This window comes from Monodelphis domestica, chromosome 1 (assembly GCF_027887165.1).
Source record: "Monodelphis domestica isolate mMonDom1 chromosome 1, mMonDom1.pri, whole genome shotgun sequence".
Classification (NCBI taxonomy): Eukaryota; Metazoa; Chordata; class Mammalia; order Didelphimorphia; family Didelphidae; genus Monodelphis; species Monodelphis domestica.
In genome coordinates this window covers 520637055-520664941 of record NC_077227.1, presented here as the reverse complement: position 1 = coordinate 520664941, position 27887 = coordinate 520637055, and the positions used below count along the sequence as shown (strand labels likewise).

At 37.7% G+C, this 27887-nt stretch overlaps 2 long non-coding RNA genes and 1 pseudogene across 4 annotated transcripts in view; 1 reads left to right on the top strand and 2 right to left on the bottom strand.

The window, feature by feature from the left end:
* The window catches only part of LOC103091892 (uncharacterized), a 71076-nt gene that overhangs the window by 23618 nt on the left and 19571 nt on the right, over positions 1-27887 (top strand). The window lies entirely within an intron of this gene.
* LOC107650681 (uncharacterized) lies at positions 9329-16384 on the bottom strand. 3 transcript variants are annotated; one of them, XR_001626441.2, is made up of 4 exons: positions 14072-16380; positions 13093-13191; positions 10738-10846; positions 9329-9755 (listed from the first exon to the last, which is right to left on the bottom strand). It is a non-coding gene; the product is annotated as an uncharacterized LOC107650681 (long non-coding RNA). The 3 variants fall into 3 exon arrangements; XR_008915478.1 differs by having other exon boundaries at positions 10738-13191; positions 14072-16384; XR_008915479.1 differs by having other exon boundaries at positions 10738-13191; positions 14405-16384.
* On the bottom strand, positions 24222-27270 carry LOC100619722 (voltage-dependent anion-selective channel protein 3-like; annotated as a pseudogene).

Genomic DNA, 27887 nt, shown 5'->3' with positions numbered 1-27887 from the left:
TTATTAAGTGCCTTCCATGTGCCAGGCACCGTGCTAAGCTCAGAGTCAAAGGCCAGTGATAGAAAGTTCTGCTTTGTTCCCTCTTTTAAAACAACCATTATCCTTTACCAAGATCTTTTCTGAGTCTGAGAGTAGACAGGTGGATGTGGTGTGAGGATCTCTGCCACAGAAGGGTTTCAGTTGGGAGGTTAGTCATTAGCTGTGAAAGAGAAAGCTTGGAACTTTCTCAGTTTGGCCTTATTTTCCCACTCCTCTACTCATCTGTGTGACCAGGCTGACAAAATCAACAAGTCAAGTCCCTGAAGATCTTGGGCATATCTTTGGAATACATAACCTGGCCCAGGATCAGTGAACCCAAATTTGGCTGACAACAGTCAAGAGGGCTGCTGTAGAAACATGACATCTCCAGGAGTTGGTTGTTTTGGGCTTCAGTGTCTGTGACTGTGAGTTTGACCAGAACTGGTCCTTGCTTTTCTTTTTCCTGATTCTTCTCCAACTCATCCTAATATCTCCTATGGACTCACAGGGCCTATACCTGCTATTTAATTACCATATTGAAAATGAGGGAAATAATGCCAATTTTTTAAAAGAGCTTGGGCATGGTCATATGGATCTAGTTCACCTTTTCCTAGTTAAAGGCATCCAGATGTTTCATGACTGTCTCTAGAGCTGTCATCATGTTAAAAAAAATGCTTAGTCTTGCTCACAAAATAGATTAGACAGGATATTAGAAGAGATCTTCACTTATGGTATGGGCATGGGCAGACTAGCCTCAATGTTTTCCATTGTAGCTTTCTGTTGTTTCTTGGTCTGATCTTCCCGTTGCTGAAGTTTAACATTTTCCTTTTCAAAGTCTCTTTCTGCTGTCTTGAGGATAATTTGTTCTTTAGGTAGCTTGATAATTTTGAAGGTTCTACTTTGAAAAAAATTAATTGTATTTTTTCCCAAATAACAAGCATTTATCTCTCCCACTCTTCCCCACACAATTGAACAATACAAAAGAAAAAGAAAACTCTTATAACAAATATACATAGTCAAGCAAAATAAATTCCCACTTTGTTCATGTCAAAAAATGTCTGTCTCTGAATTTTAAGTCTATTATCTTTTGGGGAGAATTGGGTAGTATACTTTATCTTTCATTCTCTGGAATTGTGTTTGACCAACTCTAAAGTCGTTGGAAGTTATTTTTTAACATTATTGTTGTCATTGAATTAATTTTTTCTAGTTCTTTTCATTTAACTCTGAATCAAGTCATATTTATAGGTCTTCCTATTTTCCTCTGAAACTCCATGTACTCAATTCCTCTTTGGACTTCCCAATTGGGTCTAGCTCATTTCCTTTTTTTTTTTAAACTCTCACCTTCTGTCTTGGAATCAATACACAGTATTGATTCCAAGGCAGAAGAGTGGTAAGTGCTAGGCAATGGGGGTCAAGTGATTTGCCCAGAATCACACAGCTAGGAAGTGTCTGAGGTCAGATTTGAACCTAGGACCTCCCGTCTCTAGGCTTGGTTCCCAATCCACTGAGCCACGCAGTTCATTTCTGAAGCACTGGTATTCATGCTGTGATCATGGTAACAGTCCTGTCTACTGGGCCACTTCTGGTTTGGGGTTACCACCTCATGGCTCCCTCTGCACTCCTTATCATTCTGTGTCTTTAATCTAATTGGCCAAATGGAAGTAGCTGGAGTCTTTGACTCCAGATTCATTGTTTGAAGCATCTTTGACTTTTCAGTTATTTTCTTGGAATTACTAGCACATTCCATCTGCAAAGGCAAACTCAAACCTAGGACACCATTCAACCATAGCAGGTGCTCTGGAAATAGCCTTTGGCTGGTTGAAGAGAGGGCAATGGGAGGCACCCCAAATGAAATACTTCATCTATTTAACAGTCTTAAGTAGGTTTGGACATATGCCCAGCAATGTGCTAGTGATGGTCAGGATAGGACAATTATATGACATAGTCCATTAACATTTCATTAAGAAGAGTCTGCTCTTTGTACATGAGGCTTTGGAAGCAGATCTTTCTTAGTTTAATCAACTATGCATGTTTTCTGAACCAAAAATTAGGAAACATGAACTGAGAAAAAAATAATAACATACAATAACCATTATTTGTTAAGTACTTATTATATAGAGAGAATTGTCCTATTTACTAGGGAGACACAAAGTTTAGACAAAACATGTTCTCAAGCTGCTTATTGGATGATATGATTGGGGGATTAGAGACTAATACATATATATATATAAAGATATATATAGTTAAAATATGTATTATAGGATAAATTAATCTAAGCACTACAAAATAAAGCACTATGTAAATTGTGAAGGAGCACAGATTTTTACTAACAAAGGAGATATACTGATCATGGAAGTTTTCCTGGAGGAAATAACAATTTAGATGAACTTTAAAAGATATGTAGCAGTTCAATTAGTAAAGAACAGTGATAATTGAAATTTACATTGCATTTAAGACTTACAAAGAAGAGAGAAGGGAAGTATTTATAAAGCTCCTACTATGTGCCATACACTATGCTAAGAACTTTACAAGTATTATCTTATTTGATCCTCACAATAATCCTGGGAGATGTTCCATTTTACGGCTGAAGAAACTGAGACAGAGATTAAATGGCTTACTAGTTACACAGCTAGTAAGTGTAAGACAAGATTTGAACTAAAGCTTTTCTGATTGCAGGATCTATACTCCATCATTGTACCATCTACCTTCACAGATAATAAAAAAAACCCCAGCAATAACATTTCTATAGCACTTTCATATACTATCCTGAGCCCAAGCCTGGCACTTTATCCACCATGCCACCTAACTGAGCTTTATATACTCTAAATTATCTCATTTGAACCTCACAACAATCTTGTGAAGTACTATAGAAATTATTAATTTCTGTTTTATAGATGAGGAACCTAAAACTCAAAGAGGTTAAATAATTTGCCCTGGGTTATATAACTATTGTGTTAGAAGCTGGATTCGAACTTATATATTGGCATTATCTGCTGATGGGAAAAGAGAGGGCATCTGGGCACAGGGAACATCTTGACCAAAGGCATTATACTGTGAGAATATGGGGTGTATTCTAGAAACAGGGAGCTAGGTGGCACAATGTATAGAGTGCTAGGCCTGGAGTCTAGAAAACTCATCTTCATAAATTCAAAACTGACCTCAGATACTAGCTCTGTGACCCTTGAGGTACTCACATCATCCTGTTTGCTTCATTTTTCTAATCTGTAAAATAAGTTGGAGAATAGCCCTGCCAAAAACACCCTAAATGGAGTCATGACTGAACAAAAAATTTCAGAGATGATGTGTTGCCTCGATTTGCCTCTAGTTTATAGCATACAAAGGGAAGAAATAAGGATGGTACTAGTTTGTGGGGAGACTTGAAGGAATTGGAACTTTCCTTGGGAAGCAATAAGGACTCACTGGAAATTCTTGAGCAAACAAAGAACACAATTAGATCCATAGATAAAAAAGATCTTTTCTGGAATTAGTGTGAAGAATGGGTGAGGAGAGAGGGACTAGAGGTTGGGAATGTTTATAAGGAATTTCTCACAGCAGTTCAGGCTGCTTTGAGAAAGGCTTATCCAAGAATGGTGGTAGTAGGAATAAAAAGGAGAAATAAAAGTAGGAATAAAAAAAATCTGAGGGATGCTGTGGAGGTAGAATTGGCAGTTGATTATAAGAAGAGAAAATGGGGGATGACTTGGAGGATCAAGTGAATGGTTATGCAATTGACAGAAATGGTTAAGTCCAAAAGGAAAACAAGGGTGGGGGTTACTTGGGTGGTTGTTTTCCTTAACACTCCAAGAGCAGAAAAATGACATCACTGTGTTGGGGTCAAAGTACAGGATATTTCACTATAGCTGATCAGACCAATATAAGCTTAAAAGGTTTTACCACAGGTTGGGCACAAATAGCCTGTATGGACACTTGAGATGGAGATGTCAACTCTTAATTGCCTGAACAAATGGAAGGAAAACAGGCCTACCTGAGCAATAGTTCATAGATTCATAAGATCAGGGACTTAGAATTGAATCTTAGGACCTATGGCATTGAGATGCTAATTAGGTGTTTCCAGGATCTTATAGTTATTAAGCAGTGGAAGCAGGATTTGAACCAATGTCACTCTGAGTCTCCTACAATTGTGCACTATCCACCATATTATGATGACCAGATAATCTGGTCATGGATCCCTGTGGATATTGGTGTTTCTTTATATGGCCATCAATGGGAATTTGTCCTTATGCCTTCTCCCACTGCAGACTATGGAATTATAGAGACATGGTTGATGTCTATTAGACAGTGAATATGGACTCTGGATGGTGACCTACAAGAAAGATAGCCCATATTTTCCTCTTGGAAATTGGCTACCATTTTGTATTCAAAATGAAAGAAAATCTTGAGCATCATAGATGAACTATTCCCTTTACTCACTAGATGTCACTCTTGGAATTAAGAATTTTTTTAGTCTCTAATCTGCCATTCTAAAATATGCTTAAAAATAAGTCCACAACAAAAGAATGAATACTGGGAAATTCAAGACCAAATGAAGGTGACTTAAAAAGAATATCCATTTGACATTTTCTGTGACCTCTTTGATCATGCAGAGTAGGTGCCAAAATGTGTAGGTAGAGGCAGTGCCTCACAAAAAGAAGTAAGACTCACCATGTTCTTTCCCTGCATAATCTATATCTATATCTATATCTATCTATATCTAAATAGGTTTCACCATACTGCCAAAGGGATCTATGGCACAAAAAAGATTTTGAACCTTTCCTTTGTACAATCCAAAGTTCCCCACATGGGCATATTGTTTCAGATGCTACCATTATTATTGAGCTGGAGTCAAATGTAATAATGTCAAACTCACTTAAAAGATGCATGTAAAAAAATTCATAAGTGAGAAAGGAGAAAAAGGAAGGAAACTTCTGTTTCAGAATCTGTTAGATTCTGTTAGATTCATCTTGATGAATGTGGTGTTCTGCATTTAGTAAACAGTTAATAAATGTTTGATGAATTGGATTAAATTGATTCTGGTTCCTGGGTTTGGCACTAAAAGAGTGAAGTACTCCAAGGAATGAGGCTGAATAAATTTACATATGAACATTGTTGAATGAATGTGTTCTTTATTGACACAATGATTGACTTTGGCATAGTGTCTCCTGCATATGACTATAAAATTTGGATGTTGAACCTTGTTTAGTGCCTAGCATAGTGCTGAACACATAATGGCTACTCCGTAAAGACATATGGATTGACTGATTTGTTTGCCTACCAACAACTGACAACCCAATTGGAGAAGAAACATGCTGAAAGAAACCATGGTAGAGTTGGATTTGGGGGGAAATGGAAATGCATGTCAGTATACAGAATTGGTCTAAATCTACAATATCTATGGAATTTTCCCCTTCTCCCCTCCCCCATCTCTGTTGCAGTTCAGAATTTGATAGGTATTTTTCTGGACTGTTGTCTATACTTCATAATCATGATCTTTACTTCATAAATTATCTTCCAACTTCCTAAAACTCCCCTTGCCCATCAATTTGGATTTCATACATATGCTAAAATATTTCCCACGACATAGGAAAATACCTTAGAGTACATTATGCAGTGGATGGAGAGCTTGATTTAGAGTAAAAAAAAACTTAACATGAAGTCCCTCTTCTGATACAAGTTAGCTGTATGATCCTAAACAAGTTATTTAAATTCTTAGTGTCCCCAGACAATTACTGAGTGTAATTGCAGAATTGATGCCAAGATGCATAGTGGGAGTGTCTCACAAAAAGAAAGCTTAGGACTTAACCATGTCATTTCCCTGCTTAAAACAACAACAACAACAACAACAACAACAACACTAAAACAAAATCCTTTAGTGATTTCCTATTGCTCTTAAAATGAAATACAGACTACTTATTTTCACCTTTAAGGGTCTTTACAAATTGATTATAACCTGTAATTCCCAACTTAGAGGAAGGAGTAGGAACTGGACCTATGATTTAATTTCATATTCTTTCCCTTTATTCACTGTATTCTAGCCAAATAGTATATGAGCTTTACCTTGAACTGACACTGTTATCTTCCATATGTCTCTGGTAAGCACTCACTCCTTTCTTCCCTTCAAAGATTCCTTCAAATTACAACTCAAATGCTACCTCCTATTCTAGGCACTCCTGGTCACCTCAGTTATTAACACTCTTTTAAAATCACATATCGATTAGCTTATTTATGTCATGCCCTTCAATCCAGCCCAACCTAACCCAATTCCATTCAAGAAGTCATTTATTAAGCACCTATTATGTTCAAGGAACTATTCAAGAAACAGGTAGAATATGAATTCCTTGAGGAGAGGTACTATTTTGCTTTTCTATAGCTCTAGGAGATAGCACAGTGACTCACATTGTGGTCACTTAATAAATATTTACTGAATATTGTTGAATCCCTCATGCCTGGAATGGACTTCCTCTTCAGCTTTGCCTTTTCTAATTTCTTTGGTCTTTCTTAAAGGTTCAGTTGACTACCACCTCCTGGAAACCTCTCCCTATTCTCCCACCACCCACAACTTAATTATCTTATATTTTAATTATCTTATATTTACTTATTTGTGAACATTTTATGTCAGCCCAATAAAGTATAATCATTTTTAAAGCAGAGATTTTTTTTTGTCTTGGTGTCCTCAGTTCCTAATAAAGTAGGTGCTCAATAAATATTTGTAGAAATGAAATTAGTTATCAATAGGCACCACTAGTGTATGATTGAGGAATCATACTATTGACACTAATTCTCTACTGCCATCTGAAAAGAGCAATTCCATTTTTGTTCTTCAAGAATCTTCTACTAAACTACAAATAGCACATTAAACCCTTATTAGCTTAGGGTGAATTAATTTCTCAGAAACATTTCCCTAAGTAGCACAAGATAGGTGAATGATTTTTTTTTTCCAGAGACGAAACCTAACCAGAAGAAAATAGCAGTACCTGCTAGTAAGGCACTCTCTTCATGGGACATTTAATGTGGTTTGGTGAGTAGAGCTGCCAACAGAAGTAGAAGTCTTTTTTTTTTTTCATAGTTTTCCCTTGCTCTTTTGCTTTTCCTTTTATTATTCTCCTCTTCCCCACTCATCCATTCTTTTGAGATCATATAGACATAATAGAATCATAATTAAGTCCTCTCTCTAATTAAGGTTCTTTCTAAGACCCCTGGTGTTGACAAACTTCTGAGGAGTTATAGGTATCATCTCTATGTAATAATGTAAGCAACTTAATCTTGTTAATTCTGTTACAATTTCTCACTTATGTTTACCTTTTATGCTTAAATCCTATATTTGAGTGTTGAATTTTCTACTCAGCTCTAGTCTTTTAATCTGGAATACTTGAAAGTCTTCCATTTTATAAAAGGTCCTTTTTTCTCCTATAGAATTATACTCAGTTTTGCTAGATAGACTATTTTTTTGTTGTGACCCATGATTCTTTGCTTTCTGGAATACAAGCTCTCTGCTCCTTTATAGAGGAGGCTGCTAAATTTCATGTGATACCAACTGTTGTTGCTCCATGGTACTTGAATTATTTCCTTCTGACTACTTACCATATTTTCCCCTTTACTTGGAAGCTCCAGATTTGAGTTATAACATTCCTAGGAGTTATCATTTTGTGATTTCTTTCAGGAGGTGATGGGTGAATTCTTTTAGTTTCTATTTTGCCTTCAGGTTCTAGGGAATCTGGACAGTGTTCTTTTATGCTTTCTTGAAATATGATATCTAGACTTTTTTCTTTTAAGGCTTTTAATTAGTCTGATTCTTAAATTATCTCAGCTCAATCTATTTTCTGGGTTAATTGTTTTTTCTATGAGTTAACAGTACATTTTCTTCTATTTTTTTTAGTCTTTTGACTTATTGGTTATTTTTTTATATGTCTCATGGAGTCATTAGCTTCCATTTGACTAATTTTAGTTTTTGAGAAATTATTTTCTTCAATAAAGTTTTCTATCTTTTTTACTAGGTAGTTAATTCTCTTTTCATATCTTTCTTGCATAACTCTCATTTTATTTTCCTATTTTCCCTCTACCAAATCTCCCTGCCCCCCTATCCTTACATTGGTAATATAATGTAATATAAATGAAAACCATTTTAACTCCTTTAAAATTTTTGCTTTAACTCTTCTAGGAATCCTTACGGGGTTTGTGTCCCCAAAGATGCATTTTTCTTTGAAGTTTTGCTTATAGATGTTTTCAGGTCATTGTCTTCTGTGTTTGTGTGTCACTCTTTAAGTAGTTCTTATCACCTTTCAGAAGACTGTACTCATTCTTTTATCTAGATATCAGTGTCTATAGCAGTTCCAAGGGAAGAGCAACCTAGTGTCCCTCTCTTACAGGTATATGTTAATAGTTTAGACTATATTTCCCAGAGTGTCCCTTTTTTCTGAATCCTTTATTTGTATTCTGGTTCCAAGTCATCTGTATAGGATGTGTCCCAGGAGCTTATTGTAACTTAGATGTAGGTCTCTTTCCCCAATTTCATATTGGCTCATATAAATAAGGATAATTCTTTCCAATTACTAGTGGGTATTGCTATTGCTTTTAAATCTGGTCCTTCTATCTTAGAACTGATACTAGGTATGGGTTTCAAGGCAGAAGAACAGTAAGGACTGGGCAATTGGAGTTAAGTGACTTGCCCAGGGTCACACAGCTAGGAAGTGTCTGAGGGCAGATTTGTACCTAGGACCTCCTGTTTCCAAGCCTGGTTCTTAATCCACTGAGCCAACCAGTTGCCCAAATCCTTCCATTTTATTATTATTATTTTAAAAATCCCTTACCTTCTGTCTTAGAACCACTACTGTGTATTGATTCTAAGGCAGAAGAACGGTAAGGACTAGGCAATGGGGGTTTAAGTGACTTGACCTCCTGTCTCTAGGTTTTTAAAAAAAAAAGTATACCTTGTTGACTCAGCCTCTGACAAGCTTTTTGCATTTACCTCAACTCAGACTTTAACAAAAGGATGTAGTCTATTGCTGGGACCATCCTAGAAAGCTGTCAGTATCAGAGATTTAGGAGTGGAAGAAACCTTCAGGGTCATCTAGTTCAATGACCTCATTGAAGAAACTGAGGCCCAGAGACAAAGTAAGGTAACTTACTGTAATGATAGTATTTTGAGGGTGTATCTTTTATTGATACTAGATGACTAATGGATCAAGTTTTGCCTACCCTCCTCCCTTTTCCTCCCATCTTCAGAAGCCTTTCAGCTTCCCCTCCCCCTTTCTTTTTTTCTCCCTCAGATTACTCAGTGTGAGCTATGAGATTTCAGTGAAAATAGTTCTTAACCTTTCTTTTTTGACAAGGGGTTTATTTGGGGAAGACAGGACAAGGATGGAGGATAAGGTAAGAGGAGTAGGATCTCCCTATTCCCTACAATGAGGGTTAGGAGGATATTAAGAGTATTGGTAATTCTGTCACAATTGTGAAACAGTCAGTCAGAGAGATATGAGGACAACTGTCTTTCTTCTTCCTCCTTTAAATCAGCCAGTCAGCAAAAGCCAAAAGCCCTTCAGCTTCAGCCACCACCATCAGCCAGAAGGCAAAAGCCAAAAGCCAAAAGCCTCTCCGCCCAGTCTGGTCCTTGGCTTGGTTCCAACTGCTTTTTCCAGTAACATTCCAAATGGAATCCTCATTTGACTGACAGCTTCTTGTCTTGCTTCATGCCTTATAAATTCTCTTATAACTTCTCTCTTCTCCACATTACCCAATGATACCTGAGTAGTAAGGAGAGGAGAAAGGATTAGAACCCAAGCCCCCTGATTCCTCCAGGTAGATCTCTTTATAGTGCACCATTTTGCCTTCCTATCTCTGAGTAGAAGTTGGCAGATCCTGAACTCCAAGAACCCAGAATCACCTCTCGTTCATAATCAATCATTGAAGTATTAGGGTGGTGGAGGAAATGTAATCTGCTTTTCTAATGAACAAGGAATTTTAGGAGAAAAAATTAATATGAGTTAACAGGAAATGTGTGATTTCCCTAAAATGAAAACTAACCTCTTGAGCATCTGTCTCCTTTTTACATACCAGGGGCACTTGGCCAAGGCTGAACTTCTGATCAGCTGGCTCTTTATGGGATGATACATTCCCCGTGACAATGGTTTTATCACAGAGGAAAGAAATAGGATTTCTGTGACTAAGGAAAGAGGGATGGCACTGAGGCATCATTTTTCTTTCCTTCCTTTAATAGATGCTCTTCTCTTAAATGATGCAGTCACAATACTTCAGAATTATGGATTGTAGCCCAAAAGGTTGTACAATTTTTTTGTTTCCTTTTTCTTTGGTTTGTTTGTTTCAGAAAGAAGATGGGCAATTATTTGTTTTTTATTAATAATTTTAATTTTATGATTAACAGTAATGGGTATGAAAGTACTTTGAAAATTAAAAATTCTTTAGAAATATTATATCAATAAATAATGACACCAACACTTCATATATATATTATATATATATATGGCACTTTTAAGTTAACAGACTGATTTTCACATCTGTTTTGGCAAATTTATTTAAGGACATGGGCAAATCCTTGGGTGGATTGAGGAAAAATCCAGATGTTCAGATCAATGAGATTATGGTTATATATGAATCTATGTTTTTTAATCCCTTATATTAATAAAAATAAGAATTACACTGCTTTGTAGTTGTATAGCACTTGAAAAAAAATTTCAAAACACTTTCACATTGATTATAACTTATTACCTTCAAATGAGAGAATCTATATTAAGCAACCTGTAGACATGTCACTTCTTTCCATTTTCTGCCTTCATCTTGATCTTCATCCTTCTTTGGTAGGATGTTACTTATGCTACTTTACAAATGAAGAACATGAGGTCCAGATCAGTTAGGACTAACATAGGTAGAGAGTGCAGAATGATATTCTAATCAACCACCTGAAACTTCCAACCCAAGACTCTTTGTACTAGTGCTCTGTTAAGAGAGAATAGGATATCTGAAAATTATTGTTGAGGTATCTGGGATAAAAATCCTAGGAATCCCAAAGATCTGGAGCCCATCTTTTTGTGATGCCTACTCTACTGGACTTTTAATCCAGTTGGTCATCAAATACATATAATTTTTTTCCTTAGAAATGTTTTTTTACCAATAAAATCACAGGTTCAGTCTTACCAATACTTTCTCTTGTCTCTTTACTGACAGTACTCTCATCCATGCAATCATCATATCATATTTCTTCTGATTATAGAAAGTTGAATTTTGGCAGGGTTAAGTTTAAGAATATTGGATGCTGTCTCCAGAGTTGCTAACATGAGTTCATTCCAAGAGCCCTGGAAGGAATCTTGTAATGTACAGGGAGCTGGAGGAAGGCGTTTGAGTGAACAACTGCCACTTCCTGTCCTGAGTTGGGGGAGGAAGGCTGCTGCTCTTTTCTGAGTTTTCTACCTTAACCTTTTGTGGAAGAAGAGAAACCTTTAAACTCCCTTTGGAGGTTCCTTTTTCACTGGAGAGAACATCTTACAGAAGATCTATCTTCACCTGCTATTTTTACCAACACGGCCTGAGAGATTTACCTGAAGATCCTGTTTGTTGGGCTCTGAGGTTCCAACCTCAGAGCCAGGCTCCGCTCTGAGTGAATTCAGTCATCTTGGGTTCATTCTTAGTAAATTTAGAGACAACTTCTGAGATAAGTAACTAAACCAACAACTCAGGATTGTAGTCAGGTAGATTAGAAAGATTTGATGGGAAACTAGCTAGAGCCAGGAAGGGATAGAGTAGCCGGAAGGCCTGAAATCTCCATCGTGAGATGTATTTAGATTGAAGGGTTGGAATAGTAGGATTTAGAACTAGGGCATCTTTTTGTTTAAATCCTCATATTCTACCCTTGGTTTCTCAATAAACATAGATACTTTTTATACAAAATAGTCTTCAAGGTTTGTGTATGCTGGCCCAGTGAAGAAGGCTCACTTTGCCTTCCCTTCAGAAAAGGGAACTGAGGTACTTACAGACAGCCAATTAAGTATCTAACCCGATTTCCTATAGTGGATATCACCATCTATCAACCTTATTATTATACTCCCTAAATGACATTCTTAACTTGGCCATCTTGTGTTCTATTCATACAAAACATCAATAGTAGATCACTGTTTTTAAGACTACTTTTAGTGCATCATTCTCCTTTGCAAAAATCTAAAACAATTGCCTTCCACACCAGGTTTAAATTCCTTTGCTTTGACTTTTGAAGTCCTGCTTATTCTGGCCCTATTCTGCCAATCTATCCTTATTTCCTCAGCCACCATGACCAATTCTCTATTCCAATTAGGGCAGTCTCTCCACTGTCTCATGAACAGACTATATTTATTCCTATTTTCATGTTTTTCTTGATTCTCAAAAGTCAAAGAAATTTAAATTTGATGTGAAAGGCACAAAGGGAAGTTACCAGAAAGAGATGACACTAGGAAGGAGTATGGAATAGTCATGTAGCAATGAATCATCAATGAAAAACCCATATGCTCCTCTTGACTCCACATGACCTCAAGGGAGCTAAAGTCTCACCCCCAGCATATCATATAGTCCTTTCTGTGGAGCCTTTAAGGGAATTCATGAATAAAAGTCACTAGAAGAGAAAGTGAGATTGATTTGCACCCTCAGAGGGCTGAGGATGAGATCACTATTTAAAATTTGTTTCTCTTCACAAAGATTTGTTCATTCATTTACATGTTGACTTGAACAAAGGGATATAGGGCTGTATAATATGACCCTCAGGGTTATCTTTGTCATAGAATCATAACATTGATTTACCCCAGGTCATACAGCTAGCAAGTGGCAGAGCTAGGGCTAGAATCCAAATCTCCTTATTTTCTAGCCTAGTGTTGCAAAATATGTGTATTTAGTTGAGTTGTACTTAGTTTGAACTCCCCAATCTGAATTCTCTGATACTCAATTCTTTGCTCTTTTCCCAACTTACCCTCCTCACTGACCATCGTCACAGGTTAGCCATTCTAGTATTTTGGATCAGTTCATCTTGAGGTTTGACATACAACCATTTTTGCATTTGACTCAAATATTGAGGAAAGGCCACTTTACCCCCATATTCATTACCTGTGATTTGAGTTAAAGCTGCCAAGTGAGCTGGCTTGAGTAGATTGTAGGGGCTGGCAATCCAAGGAGATTATTCTGAGCCTAGAGCTCTGGCTTTCCCTAGTGAGAAAAAGAAATATCTGTGTTTCAAAAGCAATTTGAAAGGGAGGATGAAAACAAAGTATGGGGAGAAGAGATAGGAAGGAGAGAGAGAGAGAAAAGAAGACAAGGGAAGTAGGGTGGATATAAGGATGCAGATAGTAGGCAATAAAGAGGGGCTACTAACCCCATGTCTGGTACCTCCCAATGAAACCCATGCATGCATTGTGTCCACTGGGGAGCTATCATAGTGGAGTGGAAATAATGTTGGATTTGAAGTCAGGAGACCTGGGTCCAAAACTGGGTCGGACATTTATAAGCTGAGTGGTCTTGATCAAGCTAAATTTCGTTGACCCTTAGATCATTTGAATGAACAATGGGAAGAATAACATTTTCATTGTCTTCCTCCCAGGATGGTTATGAGGAATGTGTTTTATGTACCTTAGTATCTCAAACCTTCAAAAGATCAATAAGCTTATCAGTAGGGGTATTCCAATATTGCATGGCAAAAAGGATAGGTATACCCGAGTTTAAATTTGGACTCAGGCATTTGCTAGTTGTATGAACCTTGGAAAGTCACTTCAATCTCTACCTGCTTCAGGTTTCCTCAATTATAAAATAGGGATAATATTAGACACACCTTCAGTACTGTTGCAAAGATCAAATGAGATAATATTTGTGAAAGACTTTGCAAATCTTAAAGTGCTAGCTATTTATTATTCCCTCTAATAGCCCAGTCCATCTATGCCTTCATATCTTATGTAACCTATAAATATCATATGTGGGTCCATCCCAATTGTTGGGAATCTTCTTCATATAGGTCTTGTTCTATTGTATCAATGTTGTGCTCAGACAATCCATGGGTCATCCTTCACTCTTTCTACATGACCAGTCTACTTACCTCCTTTATCTTTCTTTGATGACATTCTTTATTCCACTTCTTGGACACAAGTCTTTCTAGTTAATATTTTGAAGCCTATTCATGTCCATCATGAAGTTTAATTAAGATTCTCTGGAGACTGTAGTATTCTCTGATTCATAGGCTAAAAATATGGCATCCTTAGGAGAATATTGGTGTATAAAAGTTGGGTTTCTGTTTTAGACAAATGCCTGGGTCACTAAAATGCTCTCCAATTTCTTAAACTGATTCTAGCTTGCCCTTTAATCACACTTAATTCTAGGTCCAGTTCATTGTCTAACTGTAGTTCAAGATATTATGCACAGAGGGACTAACCTCTCAATGGTTCAACTGCATATCTTAGTATGGTCCATCAGTCTTTTTCATTCCCTTGTTTTTTCCTCTGTGCATGATCTGAGCAGCTGGATAGAACAATGGATAGAATGTCAGGCCTGAAATCAGAAAGAATCAACTTTGTGAGTTCAAATCTAGTCCCAGGTAATTACTGTTTGACACTAGGCAAGTCACTTAACCCAGTTGGTATTAGTTTCCTCATCTCTAAAATGAACTGGAGAATGAAATGGCAAACCACTCTAGCATCTTTGCCAAGAAAATCCCAAATGTGGTCACAAAGGGTTGAGTATGACTGAAAAATGACTAAACAATAGGAGGAAACCCATCTTCTCTCAAGGCAGTACCTCCTACTTGAGCAGTCAGGTGGCTTAGTAAACAGAGTGCTGGGCCAGGAGTCAGAAGTCTTGAGTTCGAATTCCAACCTCAGAAACTTACTAGCTATATCAGCTGTATAACCCTGTGTGCCTCAGTTTCTCATCTTTAAAATGAGCTGGAGAAGGAAGTGGCAAACCACTCCAGTGTCTTTGCCAAGAAAGCCCCAAATGGGATCACAAAGAATCAGACACAACAAAAATGACTGAACAACAACATGGTGGGATTAAATTCTTTTGAGTATTAACGGATACCATAGCAGGGTCAGGGAAGTGAAGTTCTGAGGTTTAATGCAATCAGCATAATGTCATTCAATAATAGGAACATATAGAAGATCTTACCACTTATAGGGAATCTCTCTTCCATTTTGCAATGGGCATCTTTCATTACAATGGCAAACACCTTTACCAGCATTTATTTCCCTGGTTTATGTCTTTTCTTATATTTGGAAGACCATCAAATGAAGTTAGCTCTGTTACTTCTACCAAGAAGTCTTCTTTGATCTGAATGTATCCTCTATCCAGATAATAGGTGGGTAGGTGATGCAATGGGCAGGGTACTGGGTTTAGAGTCAGGAAGACCTGAGTTCAGATATGGCCTTAGACACTTTGTCTCTATGTGACTGGGCAAGTTGTTTAGTCTGTCTGCCTCAGTTTCTTTAACTGTAAAATGGGGATACTAATAGCACCTATCTCCCAGGGTCATTATAAAGATTAAATGAAATAATACTTATAAAATGCTTAGGAAAATGCCTGGCATGTAGTAGTTACTTAATCAATGCTTGTTCCTTTCCCCCTATGCCGTGTTTAATCAACACTTCATTCGAAGGCATAGAGATCTGTGGTAGCTGTAATCATTTGTGTAGAGGAGTCTTTCCCCATTCCCAGCTTCAAAGAATATGAGGCTATTCTCCGACCTCTTCCTTGTAGTAGTGATGACTACTGGGTTCAAACTTGTGGGGAGGAAAAGTCTTTTCACTGGTTATTTAGCTAGAACTGCAGATATACTAAAGGGGAAATCCTCAGACCTTTTCTTCTTGTTGGCCTTGAAGTATTACAACAACTCTGAGCTATAGAGGGTTGGGTGGTGGCAGGGGTGCCCCTTCTTCTACCCAGCATCACGTAGTGATCTCCTGGGTTTCTAGGCAAGTCTGTGTTTGTGATGGAACTGCCTATTTTTGTGTCTTTTTTCCCTATGGTAAAAGGCTTTGTAAGATCCTAAAAACAGCTGGTGTCTTCCTCTTCCAAGGTACCCAGACAGCAGAGTAGCATCCATCAAAGCACTCCAGTGGAGGGAGAAGGAGGGAGGGCGGAGAGGGAAGGAGGAGAGAGTTGGAAAGAGGGAGCCCACTTGGTATTGATTGGGCTGTACTCAATGGAGGTGAAATGTAAAAGGCTAATTAGCAGAAACTCTTTGTAAATGGCCCAGTGAAGCTTGTTTATTATCCTCTCGACTGATTGTAATCATTCTATGATTCTTTCTTTGTTGTTTGGCATCTCCTTTTTGTGGGGAATAAAACTACCTGTTCCATACCTGACAGATTTTATTTTTTTTTACTCTAGGTAACTTTGCTTTCCCCTTAGAGCAGGAGTTCTTAACCTTTTTTTTTCAAGTCATGGACCTTCATTCACAAAACTGTCTTTGAAAATATAAGATAAAATATATAGGATTGTGAAAGAAATTAATTCTTTTGAAATATGCTCATCAGAATATTAAAAAAAACCTGTAGGCCTCAAGTTAAGAACCCCTACCTTAGGCTATAGCCAAAAATAGAATTGTTCTTCCAGAATCTGAGGTGGGAGTTGAAATGAAGTATAGGGAAACTTAGCTTCCTATTGAGAAAGTATCAACCTAGGAGCAATGAATCCTAGGGAAATCTTGAGGGCAGGCAGAGGGCAGGGACTAGTGAATATTTGGAAGACCCTATGACTTCAGCCTAGCAGAACCTGCCTAAGTGCTGTGAGTAGCTGAAGCTATGCATAAGATATTTCATTGGGGAAAAGCCTTTAAGGAAGCATTTCACTCTGTTAAATCAAATGCCTTTTTTATAAAGCACAGTCAGATTTTGTATTCATTGCTTCTTTCAGTCAATTTTGTGACCACAAAGATATGTAGTCTTTTGTATATAGAAGTCTTTACTACAGCCTGTCTGTAACCTTCTCACACACTGATCAAAGATGGCCTCAATATATTGTAAATTATTTTCATATAGATTTTGTAGGTGTGGGAAAATCGGTATACCTATCAGTATTTGTTAATATTTCTTTAATCACCTTTTTTAGAGGAGCAATATCTTAGCATCTGTGATTTTTTCTCAAATATTTGTATCCACTTATCTTAGTGCTATCTTGAGATCCATCAATACCCTTCAAATTGTATCAGCCCCAGGATTGATTTTACATTCTAACTGATGTTGTCCTTGGCTGCCATATCTCTTTCCTTGGCAAGGAGATCAAGTTCTTGCTGCTGGCTGAAGTGGTTTCTAGTCTCCTTCATTTCAGCTTCCTCATTGTGGCAAATGATTTACTGTAAACCTTAAATTGCAACAGATAAGCTATAGGTAATAAGTTCATCTTATTTTCTGCTCATGCTTCCTCACTCTTATCCCTTGAGAACTTGCTTGGAGAGATCAGATTGTGAACTGTGTGTAGTGGTTCACTCTAACACACTTCTCTTGGCCTCATAACCCACCCTATTTATCCCCATTCCTAATATTTCATCCAGTCTCCTCTCCCACTCCCACTTCCAAATTTCTACTTCAGCCAGTCTGAAGGATCTCCTCATTGTTTCATAAATATTGCTTTGGGCATCCCAGCCTCCTCTCTGCTTTTTCTCCAGCTATGACCTTGAAGTGTTAAGCTTTGGTAATTGGGAATTATAGTGCTAGTGAGAGAAATAGAGAAATTAGAAAGAGGCAGATTTAGGGAGGAAGATTATCAGTTGAGTTTTGGACAAATAGATTTTGAAGTTCCTTCAGAATATCCAGGTGGGGGTATGTGAAGACACTTAGCTATACATGGTTGAAGCATGAGAGAGAGAGAGATTAGGAATGGGTATATAGATTTGAAGGTTATCTACACAGTCATGACTAAAGCTGTCTGCATGATTTAAATGGCCACAGGAGAATGTATATGGAAAGAAGACTGATATTCCAAGGACAGAAACTTTGAAAATACCACATTTAGGAGACAGAGGAGAAAGATAAAACAGTTAGAATAAATGAATGAAAAAAGTACTTATAATGTGCCAAATTCAATGCCAAGCCCTCAGGATACAAATACAAGTAAGCAAGACAGTCTCTGCCCTCAAAGAACTTATATTCTATTAAGGGAAGACAATATCTATAGAGAAGTTAGATAAGTTAAAAAGGGAAGGGAGCCTCAGAATGTGGCAATATGGTTTGGAACTGGATGGGAAATGACAAAGTGCCTTGGTTGAGCCCAGGGCCCAATGGGTACAGCCAGGGTTCCAGGCAAAGGAATAAAAGGGTCAATATATGAATGTCTGCTTTTAGTGTGGGAAGAGAAAGGGTATGACAATCTGATTTTTTGGGGTTTCTCTGGTTCTAAACACCAACAGAGAACCAAGGGAGGAAACTGTTCCACAATCCAGGGAAGGAAACAGTCTCCAGATGGAGAGAATGGTAACCAATGTCAAATGTTTAGGTGAAGAGTATAGGACACAGGAAAAAAAAAAACTATTAGACTTGGTACTTAAGAAATAATTTGTGACTGTGTTGAGAGCAGTTTCAGTAAAATCATGGGATAAGAAACCAGGATGCAAGAAATTGAGAAGTGAGTGAGTGGTAAGAAAGGAGAGCAAATAAGGATGGTCTCTTATTTCTGTACATTTAGCAGTAAAGAGAAAGGAAGAAGTAGAATGATAGTTTAAAGAGGCAACAGTGTCAGAAGTTTTTGTTTTGTTTTATTTATATCTAAGATCATAAATCTCTATGCAGAGTTGGAAAGGATCTCTGGAGTCATCCAATTTCTTTCATTTTAAGGAAGCTGGCTTGCCAAAGATCATTCTGTTGATTAGCTTCAGATATAGAATTGGAACATAGGTCCTTTGAACTGCTCTTTCCTCTTTTATATGTGAATTAATTTTATTTTTTCTCTTTTTATTTACATATATATTTAAGATCATTCTGTTGATTAGCTTCAGATATAGAATTGGAACATAGGTCCTTTGAACTGCTCTTTCCTCTTTTATATGTGAATTAATTTTATTTTTTCTCTTTTTATTTACATATATATTTTACCAATTATGTAAAATAACACATTTCCACATAAGTTTTCCTAAATTATATGACTGAACTTAACTCCCTCCTTCCCTCTTGGTGCTAGCAGATGATTTGATCTGGGTTATACATGTATTATCATGTAAAATATTTCCATATTGTTCATTTTTGTAAGTAAATAATCTTATAAAACCCAAACCCCCAAACATAAATGCAAATAAACAATTGAAAAATCACAAGTTTTCATCTGCATTCTGAAACCAACAGTTCTTTCTCTAGAGCTGGATAAAACATTCTTTGTCATGTGTCCCTCAGAATTACCCTGGATCATTGTATTGCTGAGCATAGCTAAGTCTATCACAATTGATCATTCCATAATATTACTGTTACTGTGTACAAAGTTTTCCTAGTTCTGCTTATTTCACTCTGCATCAGTTCATAAAGGTCTTTCCATCTGCTCTGCTCTTTCTACCTATATCCTCTTTTATTTTTAGAATAGCAGAGAGGAGATTATATTTGTAGGACCATGAACTGAACCAACAGATGAGGAGAGATTGAAGATAAAAGAGATGAAGCAATTGATCAGTAAAGACCCAAGGATATAGAAAGGAATGGGCACAAATGGAATGATTAATTTTAGTAAGGGGTAATCTCAGCTAGTGGTATGCTGGTAAATGTTTAGTAATTGGCTCTGCAAGCCAAAAAAACAAACAAACAAAAAACAATGAAACAAACAAAACCAAGAACCCAAGTCACCTTTAAATTTAATCTGTATTATTAGCATTTTCTTAAGTATAGATAATCAATCAAATAATAAATCAAGCCCCAATTGGTAGCACTTGCTAATTTCTGGGGTATAAATGTCCAAACTGAAAATTTAACAATCAGCTCTCACTATTTCCTTCAAGCTGACTCCAGTACACCTTGAAAAACAGGATAGCTTTTGGGCATATCTCTGGATCTCTCAGAAGTTACATCTTGCTGAAGCTATTTATCAGCACAACAAATGGGCTGGAGACTAGATAGTCTTTAAAGTGTTTCCTGTTCTTAATACACTGGGATTCTTAGATTAAGATAGTCAGATAAGGCTAACCAATACAAAGGGATCAGTCTTTGGCTGTTCTATCAAAGCAAGCTTTCTCTCCTGCAGGGAGTCTAGAAGATGATGGTTCTCTTACTTTGCTACCTGGTAAAGCATCTAGGAGGCACAGTGGAGTGAGTCCTGGACCTGGAGCCAGGAAGACTCAGTTTCCTGAGTTCAAATCTGGCCTTAGACACTTCCTAGCTGTGTGATTTGCCTCAGTTTCTTCCTCTGTAAAAGTATTTGGAGAAAGAAATGGCAAACCACTCCAGCATCTTTGTCAAGAAAACCCCAAATGGGTTCACAAAGAGTCAGAATAAACAAAAACAGTAAAAAACACATACTTTAGATTGTGCTTTATTTAATGTTACCCTAATTGTTGTTAGCACAGTGGTTCAGAGACTTACTATGGCCATTTAACTTGTGGCTGCCTGGTCAGTAACTGCATAAAGTCAGAACTGAAAATATACATGTTATTTGCCCTTTTAGAATGTGAGTTCTTTGAGAGTAGGACCATTCATTTTTTCCTTTAAATTCTTAGCACTTAGTTCAGTCCTGGAACTCAGAAAGTGCTTAATATTTGCTGACCAAATGATGAGTTTAAAATGATGGTCAGCATTACATTCATTCTTTTAGGTATCTAGGTCACTCAGGGGGTAGAGGACTGAGGAACAGGGAGGACAGGGGCAAGAATTTGGAGTCAGAAAGTCCTGGGGTTCAATCCTCAGACACTTCTTAGTTGTATAAACCTGAGCAATTCCCTTAACCTCTTTCACCTTCAGCTTCCTTATTTGTGTAATGGGGATAACAGTAGTCCCTACCTCACAGGATTGTTATGCGAATCAAATGAAATAACATGTAAAGAGTCACATAAATATTAACCATCATCATGATTATTGTTTTAGGCAGAGAGCTGAAGTGTGTGAGGGTGCACCAGGGATGATGGGCTGTGGAAAGGCAGGAAGACATCATGATGCTCACCAACTGCTGTGACTGGCTTCTCTTCCCACCAGGCTGATAAAACTCATGCAGGCTAATTTCACTCAAAGTGATGCTTAGGCTTCCTAGATTCAGAGATGTTATTGCCTAAAGGAGTTTTAGAGATTGTCTCCTCCAGCTCCCTCATTTTAAAGGTGACAAAACTGAGTCTGCAAGAAGGAAAATAATTTGCCTGACCTCCCCAGAGCTGGTTAGGAGGAGGCAAAGTCAGAACCTGAAGCCCAGGTCTCCTTATGCTGGATGCTGGGTTCTTCTAACTATACTCTACCATGCTGCTTTCAGCATCATTCTCTGTGCTCCTCTCAGAGCTTTTGACAAACACAAAGGGATCAAAATGAGTGCCAGCAGCACAGAAAATCTCAATGCATCCCTATACCTCCCTTCTCCCCCCCTTTCTTAGATTAGCTTGATTTATTTTCATTTCCTTTTTGTTCTGGGTTTAAAGGGGATGCTGATTACTGCCATCATCATCACCATCAATAGACATTGGGTGCTTGGCTCAGGATTGTAAACCATCCGTTGCGCCCCGATGCTCCCATGCTATCTGTTTGTGATATGAAGCTGATAGTTAGCTGATCCTTGGAGAAAAAGAAACCATGTTTCCTACTAGACACAGAGAGACTGTTGCAATGAGGTGTCAACATATGAGTCTGTAGTAAGCACCCTTCATAAAAGGAGCTTCAAGCATTTTACTCATACCTTTTGGGAGTATCAACCCCCATCCTTTTGGGAGTATCAACAGGAAAGAACAGTTAACTTCATTAGAGTTGTGTGATTTGTGTTTTGTAGAATTTAAAGGAATACATACATATAAAATGTTAGATAGGTAAATGGATAAATGGATAGATAGATGAATGTTACATAGATACACACATTTTTAAAAATTAGGCATATGATTGGTTGAGGGAGCTCCAGGGCATAAAATTCTCCCTATGGATGTAGATCAGTTTCTTGTTTTACAATTAATTTATAGTTTTAGAAAGTTGCCTTTAGAAAGCTGGCAAAGATACTGGAGTGATTTACCATTTCTTTCTCTAGCTCATTTTATAGAGGAGGAAATTGAGGCAAAGTTTTAGAAAAACTTGTCTAAAGTCATAAAGCCAGTAGGTATCAGAGTTGAATCCAAAGTCTTACTGACATTGAAAACCACTTCTCCATATACCATGGCATGCCATTTATCAAAAGGACAGATGCATGTCATATATTTTTATTAAAATATCATCCTCATCATCATTGCTTCTCTTACCAGAGGGGACCATGTATCACAGGAAGTGAAAGTGCCCAATTTAAGGATAAAACCAATATGTTTATAACACACACACTACACACACACACACACACACACACACACACACACACATGCACACCATCTTGGATTCTAATCTTCAGGAGAAAGAGAATATGTTCTTTTTTGATTGAGATGCCTAGATGATTTAGAACAAACAAAAAAATGGAATGGGTTTCCAGTGCCTTGGAGGGCTTCTCCCAAAGTCTGGGTAACTACCTTTCAGAGGAACTATAAAGGGGATGCCTACAGTGGGTGAGCTGATGAACTAGATAACCTCTAAGGACCCTTCTCTATTTCCAATTCCAATTTTGCCTCTCAGTTTCTATGTGTGCCTAGTGTGGTTCTATTATTTTTATTACATCCAAAGAGCTGTTGCTTTTCATTGGTCCAAGTTCAGCATTTCCTTTAGATGATTTGCCTGTCTTCAAAGTGATTATAAATGCTTTCTGGAAAACTGGTGCTAGCTGGAAGGAGAAACACTGTTCCTGTAGGAGCTCAACTGACTGGCAAATATGGCATAGAGAATTTTGAGTATAATGATTGTTCAGCCAACTAGATCAAATCTTATTTCTGAAAGCCGTTTCCTCGCTGAGCTGATGTATTTGTTCCTGACTCATTCTGATCAGTGGGGCATTGAGTCATAAGGAGCAGATTGGAAATTATTTTATTGATTTTTTTCCTTTCTTTTTTATTTACCAAAGGTGAGAGAGAATTTCTCTTGCTGAGCTCTATTTAGCTGCAAGCAATGTGAAGAACTTTCTGATTAGAAGCAATCATAGAGTGGCTACTTGGTCCTGGAATGGAAATGTCCAGTGAAACCTCTTGTAGCTTTGGGAAAACTAAACTTTGCTTTGGTTTGTCTAGTAAGTAAATAATAATTATTATTTTACTATTCTGTAAATAGTGATATTGGAAAGGCTAGCAATCAAGAAAATAATGCAACCCTAGTAGCATGGGTCCAACATGGGTGGGGGGCTTAATGATAAAGTCATGGAATATTACTAACTCCTTCAAGAGTTTATCGTTTGGGGGAAGCTAGGTAGTTCAGTGGATAGAGCTCCAGGCCTGGAAGAGAGATAATCTGGGTTCAGATCTGGCTTCAGACACTTCCTAGCTATGTGATCCTGGGCAAGTTACTTAATACCAATTGCTTAGCCCTTGCTGCAATTCTGTCTTAGATTCAATTCAATTGAATCTAAGATAGAACATAAAGGTTTCTGAAAAAAAAATTTATGGTTTGATTAATGCAAAGGTCAAGTGATTCGACATATAGTTGTGGGGTATTGAAGGCAATATGGTATAGAGCAGTGATGAGGAACCTTTTAGATATGGAGTGCCGGGCCCCACTCCCATCCCACCCCCCAGACCCAGGGCCATGCCTGCTCCCACCTCTAGACCCCAGGCCATGCCCCTCCCCTTATGGCACACAGGGGAGAGAGAAAGAGCTCCCATTGGACTGCTGGGGGAAGGGAGGGTGATGTGAGGAATGTCCCCATTGAGTGTAGAGAGGGGGAGGTGAGTGGCCCAAGCACTCCACACCCCATCCAGTTCTGTCAACTGTGAATCACCCACTTACCCCCTATGTACTCCCATTGGGCTGTTGGGCATATGTTCTTTTTTTTTTTAACCCTTACCTTCCATCTTGGAGTCAATACTGTGTATTGGCTCCAAGGCAGAAGAGTGGTAAGGGCTAGGCAATGGGGGTCAAGTGACTTGCCCAGGGTCACACAGCTGGGAAGTGGCTGAAGCCAGATTTGAACCTAGGACCTCCTGTCTCTAGGCCTGGCTCTCAATCCACTGAGCCACCCAGCTGCCCCCCATATGTTCTTTTTGATTGAGATGCCTAGATGATTTAGAGCAAACCAAAAATGGAATGGGTTCTGAAGGACTTTTGGGGAGAATTATGTGGAAATTAATGAAAAATGAAAACACTTCATAGTATCAATATTTTCTTATATGGTCATGGAGCCTTAAAGGCTATGTAATGATGGGGGTTGGGGAGATGCATCGCATGGTGGAAAGAGCATTGCAGTTAGAGAACACTCATGTCTGTGTGATTCCCCTGTCAAATAACAGCTTAGTGACCGTGGATCAGAGTCTGAGCCTCATTGCTTTATCCATAAAATAGTAATAATAATATCCATAGTATGTTTTCTAGAACTCTGTGACACCATCATCTTTCCTCAATGAGTTCAGTGCCTGACTTTCAGTCTTTCTCTCCATTCTAACTTTTCCGTTATATTAGAGGATATCAACATACATATTGATGCTCTCTAAACTGCTTTAACTTTCCAGCTGCTCAATGCATTCAATTACAATGACCCACTCCACTTAATGTTAGTTACATATAGAGATGGTCATAACCTTGATTTGCCATCATGCGCAAATGTTCCATTTCTATATTCATAAACTCTGAAATTTCCTTATCTGATTATAATCTTTTATCATTCCATCTGTCCCCTGTTTTTCTATTTCCATTGTGAACACCATTTTCTCCATTACTTAGTTCTTTCTCAGTCCATCGCCCTTGCATTGACTAAACTCTCCTACCTTCCCTTTTTCGAGTGATTAGTGAGCCAACTCAACTCTTTACTATGCTCAAAATCCCTTATCCTTTTGTCCTTTAATTAATCACACCTCAATAACCCCCAACCCTAGAGTATTATTCCCACTATCTGACTTCCTTCATTCCTATTCATGTGCTGCTGAACAGAACTATAGGAAATATGAGATCATGCTAATTGGGTCCACTATAAACTAACATGATCTAATCTTAACCAAGCCTTTACTGCAGCAATGAGATTATTCTACTCCTCCATAATTGATTCATTACCCACACTCTATATTGTGGTTGTTCCAAACCTTCTCATGTCCTTTTGAACTTCATGGTACCCTCAACCCTCACCCTCTTAGCTGAGGACCTCAACTCACATTACACTGAAAAAAATTGAAACCATTAGCTAAGAATTCCCTCTTCTTCCCTCCCTCTCCTCATCTCATATCACTCAGGCATTTTCTCCCATTATCTCCTTTACTCTTGTCTCACTTGAAGAGGTGGCTCTGCTCTTTGCCAAAGTAAAGGCTCTACAAATGCCCTTGGTCCCATTCCCTCTGGTCTTTTTTAATATTTCAAATGTGATGAATTTATTCTACTCTGATGCAAACCCAAAGCTTTCATTATAGCACAGAGACCAATTTCATAAAAGGTCAAGAAAAAGTCATATAGGACATGCAGGACATGATATACAAACTAGAGAATCAGATTATTTCTGTTATAACATGACAGTACATTGTCATTGAAGAACAAATTGAAAATAACACTGAAAAACTAAACCAAAATGTGACACGAACATTACAACTTCCATGCATGCCTTCAAGTATCTCTTATTTAAAAACCTCTAGAGTTCAGTGCAGTGGCACTACAATTCTTTGGAAGAAAAAAAAGTTTACATTGTTGAAATTTCACTGAATAATATTAAGTCTGAAACAGCAGTGGGTTCATTTCTTTTCATTTCAAGGATAGATATGATACATTACTTAAAAATGATATTAAGCTTCCCATTCAAACCCTAACCCAACATTATGACCTCCTATACTGAAGTTTTTCCATCAATGAAAACTGCATGTGTCAATTTTACACCTGATCATAGTGTCCAAATATATGCAAGTCTGATAAAGCTGGCATTATTCACTTTACCAGGTACAGAAGTTTTTTGGTTTCTTTTTGACCCGGCTTGTAATTAGTAGCAATGCCAAAATAGATGTTATTACTTTCAGCTGTCCAAGGAAGATTTATTGAAGTTTCAATCCTCTCATTAACCTTTTGGTAGATTGACCCTCCAAATTCAGTGCCATCATTCACATGTGTGTGCAGCTGGAAGACAGCAGCCTTGTAATTCATGGCAAAATTATTTATTTGAGACAGTTGGGATTTGGCTATACCAAAGTTCATGTGATAGCCAGCAAGCCAAACTTCATAAGCTAATTTTGTGCCCATCCATTGATGGTTGATTTAGAGAAATCAACATCAGCTTTTCCACCAAGTCTAAAGCAACCCCATTTATAGGAGATTTTAAATTTCCAACTTTTTTCTGTATTTGGTACAAATTTAATGTCAAGAGTCATCTTCAAATCATTAGCCAGTTTATTCTCCATAATAACTTCTGTCCCCAGGATATTGTCCATGTTACATTTTTGAATGAAGGTAAGTCATGTCCATAGCCACAGATCTTGTACCTTGTTTCCAAATTACCTGTGTCACTGTATCAGAAGTGAAAAATTCCACTCCTGCAAGACTAAGGTCTACTTTAAGCATAGAAAACCCATATCCTCTGTTGAAGGTAGCCTTAACAGCTTTTCTCAGGTCACAGTAAGTTGGTATATGATTCATTTCTTCATACATGCCTGCTTTGTAAGGGTCTGTGACATAAAGAATAGCCATTGAAGCTAGGGGAACAAGGGGGTGGATTCTAGAAAAATATGGCTATTTTGAGTTTGCTAATCCTCCCCTTATGGTCTTCTGCAGCAGATTCATCCCACTATAACTCTCTTCTTTTTCTTCAGATTCTATTTACAGTGTCCTTCCTTGTCTACAAATACACATCTTACTCATTCTTTAAACAACAACACCCTTATTTGATCCTATCATGTCATATTTTTATCCTATATCTCCTTGGCTAGAGTTTCTTAGTTTCTAAGATAGAAGAACTGCGATGGGTAGGTAATTGGGGTTAAGTGACTTGCTCAGAATCACAGTTAGGAAATGTCTTAGACCAAATTTGAACCCATGTCCTCTTACTTTTAGGTCTGACTCTCTGTTCATTAAGTTACCTAGCTACCCTGCTAGACTATTTTTTAAATTGAAAATTTTTATTTAATTAATTAATTTAGAATATTTTCCCATAGTTACATGATTCATGTTCTTTCCTTCCTCTCCCACCCCCCTCCCCCGTAGCTGATGTGCAATTCCACTGGGTTTTACCTTTGTCACTGATCAAGACCTATTTCCATATTATTGATAATTGCACTAGGTAATCATTTTGAGTCTACATCCCCAGTCATATCCCCATCAACCCATGTGATCAAGCAGTTCTTCCTCTGAATGTGGATAGCATTCTTTCTCATAAGTCCCTCAGAATTATCCTGGATCATTGCATTGCTGTTAGTAGAGAAGTCTATTACATTCGATTGTACCATAGTGTGTCAGTCTCTATGTATGATGTTCTCCTTGTTCTGCTCCTCTCACTCTGCATCAATTCCTGGATGTGATTCTAGTTCACATGGAATTCCTCCAGTTCATTATTCTTTTCAGCACAATAGTATTCCATCACCAACAGATACCACAATTTGTTCAGTCATTCCCCAATCGAGGGCATCCCCTCATTTTCCAATTTTTTTGCCATCACAAAGAGTGTAGCTATAAATATTTTTGTACAAGTATTTTCCCCTATGATCTCTTTGGGGGTATAAACCCACCTCCTAGACT